The 12,500-nt window shown below is 38.6% G+C and overlaps 1 protein-coding gene across 1 annotated transcript in view; it reads right to left on the bottom strand.

Annotated features, from left to right (window-relative positions):
* The window catches only part of LOC137627621 (uncharacterized), a 52,502-nt gene that overhangs the window by 39,369 nt on the left and 633 nt on the right, over positions 1–12,500 (bottom strand). The window lies entirely within an intron of this gene.

The raw sequence follows: 12,500 nt of genomic DNA, 5'->3' as shown, positions 1-12,500 counted from the left end.
TAGGTTGGTTTGCTGTGAGCAATCAGATTAAAATCCCCCACCATCACCAATCCGCAGTGGCCAGCGTGGTGAGGAAAACTGGCCAAATCCCAGTAATGAATAAGGATATGTCTGAGGCTTTTGTCTTCCAGTGGACTAGAAACTGCTACATTATACATATATATACATATATATATATATACATATATATATAATATTTATATATATGTAATATATATGTATATAATATATATATATAATATATATATATATATATATATATATATATATATGCATATAATATACACACATACATATATATATATATACGTATAATACACACACACACACACATATATATATATACATATATATATATATATATATATATATATATATATATATATATATATATATATCTCTCTCTCTCTCTCTCTCTCTCTCTCTCTCTCTCTCTCTCTCTCTCTCTCTCTCTCTCTCTCTCTCTCTCTCTATATATATATATATATATATATATACACACATATATATATATACACACATACATACACATTACATAAATTTTTTGAACGCTTGTTGTCTGTATACTTTCATTGAAGTACAAAAGATGTTAGTCAGAAAAATACTGAATTCGAACACTTTTTTTCTGTAATCTTTTGGCACTTAGTTAAGCGAGCTGCCCGTATTGAATTTTTTGATAACGTGTGATAATACTGTAGGGTGAATGACATTACAACCATATTTACTGTAGATCTTTATTTTTCCAGGCGTAATTCTCATGATTTATCTTTAGTAATTGCATTCGAATTAATTAACTGTGCTCGTTATGAATTAATCTGAAGACCCGAGGGTTTTGTCCAATTTGAAAGGGATCTAATAGTCTTTATTATCAAAAAGATCTCTCCACAAATTAGAGAATGCAGAGGGTAGAATATTTTGCAATGGAGTTTTCCTTCGGTTGAATACTCAAGTTAAATTTCCCGTTTATACATAATGTGACGGGCCGAGAGAAGGTTGTGACTCAAGGGCAAGTTGAAAACAACTGAGTGACTTTATTATAGAACACTCTCCTTTATATACAGAAGTTCAAGGCAACAAGAATTTTCATGTTAAAAAAACAGACAATGTTACAGAGGAGAAACAAGACATGTTTTTTCAGGTTCTTTTTAGTGCGAGGGGAGAGCGAAGATACAAGCACAAAATGAACTATGTACGAACGTGCGACACACGGTTGGTACAAAATCAGCTGTTTAAATATCATCTGGTTAGATAATCAAGTGGTTGATTCTACCACATTGAATGACTTACTCGTTGATTCTACATGGTTAAATAATCCGCTGGTTTTTTCTACCTGGTTGAGTAAACGTCTGGTTAATTGTTCCTAGACTGAATGAGCCACTAATTAAATATGAACGGTTGTTGAATAATTCACTGAAACAGTTCCTTCGTTGACTAATTTTCAGAGTAATCTTTTCACCGGTTGAATAAGTTAGAGGTTAGTTACCTAGGGGTTAAGGGGAAAGCTTCCTCTCATTGCTGTTAATTTGCATACTAACCTAACATTTCTCTGCAGAAGTCATTGCTGTATCAAGCACAAAAGGAACTATGTACGAACGTGCGACACACGGTTGGTACATGGCTCCCCCCCCCTAAAAATGACATACTGTACATGTTAAATAGGGCGCCCTGATTTAGAGAGGCGAACTGTAGGCGGGTCATCTGGCAGGAGATAAGCAAGTTTTAGACGATCAATGGAGACCCAGTCGTCTTTGCCACGAATGTTTAGTAAGAATGCTTTCAGATTGCGTCGGATCACAAGGAAAGGGCCTGTGTAAGGGGGCGTTAGCGGTGGCTTGCTAGTGTTGTTGCGCAGGAAGACGTGCGTTGCAGAGTGCAAGTCTGTCGGTATGTGATGCTTCGCAGGGAACTTGTAAGTCTGGCGGCATGGAGTAAATTTTCCCACGACGTGACGTATGCGCTGGAGATGGTCGGAGGAGGTTGTAGAAGGAATAAATTTGGCAGGGACGACCAACGGATCGCCATACACCATTTCAGCTGCCGAGACGTCGAGGGCGTCTTTAGGAGTGGTCCTTAGTCCCAGGAGGACCCAGGGAAGCTGAGTAAACCAGTTGGAATCCTTGCAGCGGGACATCAAAGCTGCTTTGAGGGTGCGATGAAAACGTTCAACCATTCCATTGGCAGCGGGGTTGTAGGCCGTTGTGTGATGTAGGGTGATGCCCAGGAGATTCGCTAATGATGTCCACAATTGAGAGGTGAAAGTGGTACCCCTGTCAGAAGTAATATGCTCAGGGATACCAAATCTTGCAATCCATCCTGAGAGTAAGGCATATGTACATGAGGCGGACGTTGCAGTTTCCATGGCTTCAGGCCAACGAGTGGAGCGGTCGATCATGGTAAACAGGTAACGATGTCCTTGTGATGTGGGTAGGGGACCTACAACGTCGACGTGAATGTGTGTCGATGTACTTTGGAAGTTTGGCAAGAAGTACAGGCGCGGACCCAATCCTTAGCATCCTTAGAAATGCCGTGCCACATGAACTCCGTCTTCAGCAGCTGTGCAGTAGAACGGCACGAGGGATGTGAAAGGCCGTGAATGAAATCAAACACCTGCCGGCACATGGGAGCAGGGATCCAAGGTCACGGTCTACCAGTACTGACGTCACAGAGGAGGGTGGTGTTGGAGTCTTCGAGGGGGAAGTCTTCCCAACGGAGGAACGTGCAGGATGTCCTACATGCTTGATACTCTGGATCCTGTCGTTGGGCTTCAGCCAGGGCATTGTAATCCAATCCCAGTTGAACGGCAGCCAATGTGTTTCTTGACAGGGCTTGTGCAACAGGATTCATTTTCCCAGGGACGTATTGAAGGGTGCAATTGTATTCAGCCACGGCGGAGAGATGACGGCGTTGCCGGGCGGACCAGGCGTCAGACTGTCGAGTGAAGGCGTGCACCAGAGGCATTTGGTCTGTGCGAATGACGAAGGGTGTACCTTCTAAGAAATGGCGAAAGTGACGGACAGCCAAGTGCACCGCCAGCAATTCACGATCGAAGGTAGAATAACCCGATTCTGGCTTGGACAGTTTTCTGCTGAAGAAGGCCAGTGGGTGGGGCGAACCGTTGACCATCTGCTCGAGTACTGCACCAATAGCAACGTCGCTGGCATCGGTGGAGAGAAGGAGAGGGTCATGTGGGATAGGAAAAGTGAGAGCCGCAGCAGTTGATAGGGCCTTCTTTGCATTGCAGAAGGCTGCTTCTTGAAGGGGACCCCACTTCAGGTCCTTTGGCTTGCCCTTGAGGGAGGCGTAGAGGGGAGCAAGAGTGGCGGCAATGGCTGGCAGAAAACGGTGATATTAGTTGATCATGCCCAAAAATTCCTGCAGAGCATTGACGGTCGAGGGCACGGAGAAGTCCTGAACGGCTGCTACCTTCTCAGGGAGGGGATGGACTCCTTCGGGAGTGATGCGGTGCCCTAAGAACGACACTTCGTTGGCGCCAAAGGTACGCTTGTCGTACCGGACTACAAGGCCGTTTTGTTGCAGGCGGTCGAGCACGATGCGCAGGTGACGGAGGTGTTCCTCTTTTGAGGAGGAGAACATAAGTATGTCGTCCACATAACATACACAGAAAGGGAGGTCCCCTAAGATGCCATCCATGAGACGTTAAAATGTGGCCGCAGCATTACGAAGGCCAAAACAGGAGTAATTGAAGGTGTATGTACCAAACGGAGTGGTGATGGCGGCCTTGGTGATGTCTTCTGGGTTCATAGGCACGTGATAATACCCCTTCAGGAGGTCGAGCGTAGAAAAAACCTTCGCTTTGTGCAAGTAGGAGGTCATGTCGGCAATGTTGGGGAGGGGGTAGTGATCCGGTTCTGTTTGCATGTTCAGGTGCCTGTAATCCCCGCACGGACGGAGGGAGCCGTCTTTCTTCAGAACGATGTGTAAGGGTGACGACCATGGGCTGGAGGCCTTTTGGCAAAGGCCCATTCCCTCCATTTTAGCGAACGTCTCTTTGGCGGCTGCCAATCTTTCCGGTGCCAGACGTCTGAATTTTGCGAAGACTGGGGGTCCTGTCGTCTTGATATGGTGATAAATACCGTTCTTGGCAGGAGCCGTGGGCGTTTGGCGAAGTTCTGGACGGAAAACTTCCGGGTACGACGTGAGGAGGTGGGCGTAGGCATCCGTGGGTGCGCTGATGTGGAGAGCGAGGTTAGAGGGGGCGGGTTGAAGAGGTGTCGACAAGTACGAGTCTGCGTTGACCAATTGTCGGTGGGCGACATCGACCATAGAGAGAGGAAATCCGCACCGAGGATTGGCAATGTGACGTCAGCAACGAGAAACTTCCAATTAATTTTACCGTTTCTGAACGATAATGTGAGGTTCTCGTAACCGTAAGTGGGTATCGCAGAACCGTTGGCAGCTACCAAGCAGACGTCGGCAGACGTAGACAGACTACGTCGTGTCCTGAAGAGTTCCCTTGGCAAAAGAGAACGGCAAGTAGCCGTGTCTACCAAAAATCACACGCCCGTTCCTGCATCATGTAAAAAGAAAAGATTAGAAACACGGGAGGCCACCGCCACGAGCGATGGCCTACTTACACGTTTTTTGGCCACTGACAATCCTTGGCACATTTCTTCGCGGTTGCCCCGAATCTGAAGTGATAGTAGCAAAATTGCGGCGAATGGGAGGTAGTAAGTGGTTGTAGAAGTCGTTGGTTTGGGCGCGAGCGAGTGGCGGGTGGTGGGTGGCATTGTCGCCGCTTCGGCACGTCACGGGGTAGGCGTGAATGTCCTACGGCCTTCACGTCAGCTTCGGGTGACGTTGAATAGGCGTCCTCTTCGTCAGGGGTGGAGGCGTTGATGGAGGTCTTGAAGTGCCTGTCCATAAGGGCGTCGGCTTTGGTCATCAAGTCCTTTATGGGTAAACTATTGACATCGGGTATGGCAGCGCGTATAGGTCCGGGTAAACGGCGTATCCAAAGGGCACGAAGTAGGTTCACCTCACGAGGAGAGCCGTCTGCGGCAGGTTGCAGGCGAGCGATACTGGTCATTTCCCTGAGGGCGAGCGAAGCCTTTTGGTCCCCCAACGGTTGTTGCGAGAGCTGAAAAAGCTTTGCTATACGGGCGGCTGGCGACGGCGAGTACTGCTGCAGAAGGTATGTTTTGAGGGCGTCATACGCTATTGGGGTATCTCCTTGTTCACAAAGCCAGTCAGATATTTCCGGGAAGGTGTCCTTTAGTATCGCCGCGAGAACATAATCTGCTTTGGTGGTTAAGCGAGTCACGCCCTTGATGCGAAACTGGACTTCTGCGTGCTGAAACCAAGCAAACGCCTCTCTGCTGGCGAATGATGAAAGTTTCAATGGGGGAGTCGCAGCAATAACCTCCATAGAGTCCTCCATGGTACCAACGATGGAGGGGCGAGGGGGGGGTGGAAGGTGGGAGGAGCGAGTCGACTTCCGGGGTCATCAATGTGACGGGCCGAGAGAAGGTTGTGACTCAAGGGCAAGTTGAAAACAACTGAGTGACTTTATTATAGAGCACTCTCCTTTATATACAAAAGTTCAAGGCACTAAGAATTTTCATGTTAAAAAAACAGACAATGTTACAGAGGAGAAACAAGACATGTTTTTTCAGGTTCTTTTTAGTGCGAGGGGAGAGCGAAGATACATGCACAAAATGAACTATGTACGAATGTGCGACACACGGTTGGTACAAAATCAGCTGTTTAAATATCATCTGGTTAGATAATCAAGTGGTTGATTCTACCACGTTGAATGACTTACTCGTTGATTCTACATGGTTAAATAATCCGCTGGTTTTTTCTACCTGGTTGAGTAAACGTCTGGTTAATTGTTCCTAGACTGAATGAGCCACTGATTAAATATGAACGGTTGTTGAATAATTCACTGAAACAGTTCCTTCGTTGACTAATTTTCAGAGTAATCTTCTCACCGGTTGAATAAGTTAGAGGTTAGTTACCTAGGGGTTAAGGGGAAAGCTTCCTCTCATTGCTGTTAATTTGCATACTAACCTAACATTTCTCTGCAGAAGTCATTGCTGTATCAATTTTGTTAAAATGAAAAGATCACCTATTGCCCGTGTACGGTTGGACACCGCAGTTCCTGGCACACCTCGCCTCGAAGAAGTGTACCCTGTTACACCCTTACCTCACAATGAGTATCTAAACAGATAGTGTAGGGAGAGATGGCAGAGGTGGTGGGTGGGGCGAAACACAGGAACTCGCATATAGTAAGGGTGTGGCTGGGTGCACTTCCTCAGAGTGAAGTGTACCAGGAATTCATGTGTCCAACTGTACCTTAATATTTGATCATTCAAACATTCCATCCTGTCTGCCTAACCAAGGTCCTTTATATTTATATGTTCAATTACGGTAACAGTTGGCCAGAATATTTTAGATCTAATTGGTTTTAGACAAAACAGTTAGGAGTTTTTGAGAGTGACCATTGTTTTTTCAGGGCATATGTTTGACGTCAGACATGTGCAAATACTTGTGTACAGACGATCAGGTTTCCTTTACAGAGTTTAGCCCAAGCGTCTCCCCGGCTTTGTTCGCTTGCTTGCTTATTAAGCAAGTGAGAAGGCTGGGTATGGACGCTTTTCTCTAATTTTAGTAGGATTTTTAAAACCTGAATATCGGAGATTTCCTTCTCTATAACACATTTTTTTTTCTAATAGCTTATAATTTGCATAATCAACATTACACCTACACCTCTATATCTATCCATCCATCTCGCTCTGTGTATATATATATATATATATATATATATGTATATATATGTATATATATATATATATATATATATAATCATCAGCTGTTGCTAGTCAATTGCAGAACAAAGGCCTCAACATGTCCTTCCCACTCCCGTCTGTATACGATCTTTCTATGTCAGTCCGCACCCACAAATTTTCTTAGTTCGTCTATCCATCGTCTTCTCTTACTTCCCCTGCTTCTATTGCGATCTTTAGGGACTCATTCCGTTATTCTATGTGTCCATTTGTTATCTATCATAATCATTGTATGTCCTGTCCACGTCTTTTTCTTTTTTTACCTGTTTTATACACACATATATATATATATATATATAATATATATATATATATATATATATATACATATATATATGTATATATATATATGTATATATATATATATATATATATATATATATATATGTGTGTGTGTGTGTGTATGATAAAATGTGAGTGTATATATGTGACTGTGTGCAGAGCCAATATATAAACAAACGAATTTGGACAGTAATACGAGCCTCAATTTTATTCCCGTGAGAAACTACATACAGTATTACCCAACAGTGACGCATATTTATGTGCATGTACTATTTCTCACGTCCCGGTATAAATTTTCTTGATTACTGTATGTTCTCATTAACGGTTGCAACCTTCTAATGAAGTGTAGTCCAATTGCGTCATTAGTTACTACAGCGGTCTGGTTCATTTACACAAGATTATTTCACCATAGTGTTGTTATAATATCGTCCCAAGGAAGTGCAAAGACTGGATATTTAAAATTCTCTCTCTCTCTCTCTCTCTCTCTCTCTCTGTCTGTCTGTCTCTCTCTCTCTCTCTCTCTCTCTGTCTGTCTGTCTCTCTCTCTCTCTCTCTCTCTCTCTCTCTCTCTCTCTCTCTCTCTCTCTCTCTCTCTCTCTCTCTCTCTCTCTCTCTCTCTCTCTCTCTCTCTCTCTCATAAACACATGTGAGTATATATATATATATATATATATTTATATACACATACATATACATGTATTTGTTACATATATATATATATATATATATATATTTATATATACATATACATATATTTGTTACATACACACACACACACACACACATATATATATATATATATATATGTATATATATATATATGTATGTATTATATATTCATTATTATATAGCCATTAATATACATGCTTCCCACAACACTATAAACTATTCAAATTAAATCCCAACATTTTCTTGTCAGGCTGTGACATATTTCGTTTCCCATAATTATCTTTTTAATATCTTTCTCTCATGCATATTGTATCAGATTTCATGAATGCAAACTTGTGAATGCAATATCCCTTGTTAGGGCTTTTATTATCGTGTAGCACATATCTAAATTTTAAGATTTGCTGTTAATTTGTCAGTCGTTTTGGTGCAAATTCTGATGCTAATTATTATTATTATTATTTTTATTATTATTATTATTATTATTATTATTATTATTATTATTATTATTATTTTCTAAGCCAGCATTTCTCAAAAAAGCCACCAAGTGGGAAATGATTACAGTGCTGTTAGTAGCCAACAACAAGTGTTGGCTTTAATACCCCAGAGAGAGAGAGAGAGAGAGAGAGAGAGAGAGAGAGAGAGAGAGAGAGATGCTTTCTGTAAAAAGAACATGTTTATCAGCATATCTGTACATTTTCCAAATCAATTAGTAAATAGTCACAGTATGTTTTGAGTACTCTTTCCCTCATACCCATGAAGTGGGGGAAATCTGGCTGGCTGAACTGGGTGCAGGGGAAATGACATAAAAACAACTATGGAACCACTGAATTCTAAGCTACAAGTGGGAAAAGCCCTGGGGCTCCAGTGGGGGTAAAAACCCAGCGGGGAAAGGAAATAAATAAACTATGTATGAGAAGTAATGAATGGAATGCATAAAATATCTTCAAGATCAATATTATTATTATTATTATTATTATTATTATTATTATTATTATTATTATTATTATTATTATTATTAGATATGTCACTTACTTTTACATACTTCACTTGTGCTCTGTTGTTTCATAATCTCGTGAAAATTTTCGTGACGTCATACGCGCCTCTCAGGAACTATTCAATACAAAAGATAATTTTTTCTATTGATTGATCTCAGAGATTTCATGGTAACTGAAGCAATGTAGTGAGGCAGTGACAGTTTAAGGAACTATTTTCTAAAAGGTTCAGAAGTAATTGGTCGATATTTCTAGGTAACTGGTTTTCAAAGGGTTCAATGTATACTAACTATTTTAAGTTTTAGAAGAAGCTATAAACTGTATCCAAACAGTTTTAGAAGATGAATTTTAACAGTTCTAGAAGAAGCCAGTCACTGTTTCTAAAGAGTTTTAGTAGATGAATTTTAACAGTTTTAGAAGCCAGTCAGCATACCTAAAAATATTTAGATGGTGATTTACATTTTAGGAGCTTTGCCCTTTTATCAAGTTATGAAGAATTCTTGTTCTCTGTATGAAAATCGACATGGCAAAGGTGTAGAATCGTCTTAATTATTCTGGGAAAATCCCGAGAGAAAGATGAACATTTACTTCTGAGATAGGAAGTAAAATTAGGTTGTTGTCATAGAATTTAAGTTTTGGAGACAATTACATTTTCTTTCAGTTTTGAGAGATTTGCCATTTTTTATTTATTTTTTATTTTTAATTTTGAGACCCACCAATTTTTTTTTGAAAGCCCAACGAATTTTTTTTTTTCTTAATTTCTAGGGACTCCTGATGCTTTGTTGTTATATTTAGTTTTAAGAGACCTGTAAATTTTTGGTTTGCAGTTTCGAGAGACCCACATTTTATTTTATTTTTTAGTTCTGAGAGCCCCACCATTTTTTAGTTCCGGTGAACATATCATTTTTTAATTATGAGACACCTACCTTTTTTATTTATTTTGAGAGATCCTACATAATTTTAGTTATGAGAGACCCACCAATTTTTAGTTTTAAGTTGTAAGATTTCCACCAACTTTGTATTCGTTTTTATATATATGAGAAATACACCATTTTTTTTTTTTGTAAGTTGTGAGACCCACCAATGTTTTGTTTTCAGTTTTGAGAGCCCTCCAAATTTTAGTTATGATAGTCCTACCATTTATTTAATTATGAGACCTACAATTTTTTTTTTATTGCTTTAAGAGACCCACGTGTTTTTTGATTTGAGAGACCTACCAATTATTTATTTCAAGTTTTTAGAGATAAACCAATTTTTTGTTTTAAGTTTGAGAGACCCACCAATTTTCATGTATTTTAAGTTTTGAAACATCAACCAATTTTTTGTTTTAAGTTTGAGAGACCCACCAAATATTATTTTAAGTTTGAGAGAACCACCAATATTGGTCTTAAGTTTGAGAAACCCACCAATTATTATTTTAAGTTTGAGAAAACCACCAATATTGGTCTTAAGTTTGAGAGACCCACCCATTTTTATTTCAGGTTTGAGAGACACCAATTTTTATTTTAAGTTTGAGACCCAAAAAATTTTATTTTAAGTTTGAGAGACCCACCAATTTTTATTTTAAGTTTGAGACCCAAAATTTTTATTTTAAGTTTGAGAGACCTTCCAATTTTTATCTTAAATTTAAAAGACCTACCAATTTTTGTTTAAAGTTTGGGAGACCCACCAATTTTTATCTTAAGTTTGAGAGACCCACCAATCTTTATTTGAAGAGTGAGACCCACTAATTTTTATTTTAAGTTTGAGAGACCCACCAATATTTGTTTAAAGTTTGAGGGACTCGCCAATTTTTATTTTCAGATTTAGAGAACCACCAGTATTGGTCTTAATTTTGAGAGACCCACCACTTTTTATTTCAAGTTTGTGAGAACCCCCTTTTTTTTATTTTAAGTTATAAGAGACCCACCAATTTTTTGTTTTACTTTTTGAGAGAAGCACCAATTATTTCTTTAAATTATGAGAGACCAACAAATTTTTTATTTTCAGTTATGATAAATCTCCCAATTTCTGTTTAAGTTTTGTGAGAACCATCTATTTTTTTTTAAGTTGTAAGACTCCAGTTTTTCTAAGTTTTGAGAGATTCACTAGTTTTTTAAGTTGTTAGAGATCCATCAATTTTTTTGTTTTAAGTTTTGATAGAACCACTGAATTTTTATTATAAATTGTGAGAGACCGCTAGTATTTTGTTTCAAGTTTTGAGAGAACCACATATTTTTTTTTGTTTTAAGATATGAGACACCCCAATTTCTTGTTTCATGTTACAAGTACCACCAGTTTTTTTTATTTTTTTTATTTTTGAGAGACCCACCATTTTTTTTTTTTTTAAGTTTTGATAGAATCGCTATTTTTTAAGTTATGAGTCACTCACCAATTTTTTGTTTCATGTTATAAGAACCACTTATTTTTTTAAAGTTTGAGAGACCCACCAATTTTTTTGTTTCAAGTTTTGAGAGAATCACTATTTTATAAGTTATGAGAAACTCGCCAATTTTTTTAAGTCATAAGAACCACCCATTTTTATTTTAAGTTTTGATATATCATCTATTGTTTGTCTTAAGTTACGAGAGACCTGTCAGTATTTTGTTTTAAGTTTTGAGAGAATCAATAATTTTACTTCATATTGAGTTGTTAGAGACCGACCAATTTTGTGCTTTAAGTTTTAAGAGACCCACCATTTTTTTTTCTTTTTTTTTTTAAGATTCTGAGAGACCAATGAAAGTTTGGTTTTAAGCAATGAGAGACCAACTAATATTTGTTGTTGTAAGTTTTAACAGATCCATCAATTTGTTGTTTGTAAATTGGAGAGACCCACAATTTTTTGGTTATAAGAGACTAACAATTTCTTTTTTACTTTTGAGTAAAAACAATAACAAGGTCACAGGTTTCACACTTGATATAAAAAAGGCGGAAATACTGGTAAGATAAAATTAAATTCCTTTTTTTTTCTTTTAACTGAAACCTTATCTTTCTGCCCAGCAGGATTCCTTTTGCCTTTTTATTTATATTTTTTTTAATGAGGTTAATATGTTTTCTTTCTATAATCAGAATAATGTTCCTATCATACTAGTTTACTTATAGGGTCTAGGATCTCTATAGTTTAACCTGACAAATATATTGGTTATGGTCACTCAAAATTTTCTTGTAAGTAGATTTCTATTTCCTGTTTATTATCCTCTTGTTTTCTTACATCTTCAGAAAAAGGATTTTATTTTCGTACAATTTTATTCTACTTGAAATATAATTTATACTTTATCACAGTGCAGGTTTATCATATCACAAAGGGAATCTCCCGTCTTGTAGCTTAGCTTCAAAAAAGATATTTGATATCTACCAATCTCGCACCCAATCCACTTGAGTATATACTGTAGAGTGCTTTATATCTCGGAGCTATCGGCACATTGATTTCATAATCGGCCCTGCTGTTTAAGAATTAATAAGGCAAACTTTCGTCTTTATATTCTGGATGTCAGTGGAAACGACCCATTGATGATAAACATACCTATTGCAATATGATATCATCTCACCTAATTAATAAAGAACAAGGGTCTGGATATATATATATATATATATATATATATATATATATATATATATATATATATATATATATATATCTTTGTTGTTTTGCCGAACGACAACCACTCGGAAACCACAATTGTCTGCGAATTGCCCAAACTGCCTTGTAGTTAGGAAAGGGGGAGGAGGTGGGAAGATTTGACTCTTGAGTGTGCGTGTGTGCGTATTTAAA

Source organism: Palaemon carinicauda, chromosome 35, assembly GCF_036898095.1.
Source record: "Palaemon carinicauda isolate YSFRI2023 chromosome 35, ASM3689809v2, whole genome shotgun sequence".
In the NCBI taxonomy this organism is placed as follows: domain Eukaryota; kingdom Metazoa; phylum Arthropoda; class Malacostraca; order Decapoda; family Palaemonidae; genus Palaemon; species Palaemon carinicauda.
The sequence above is the reverse complement of the archived record's forward strand: the minus strand, read 5'-3'. Positions and strand labels throughout refer to the sequence as shown.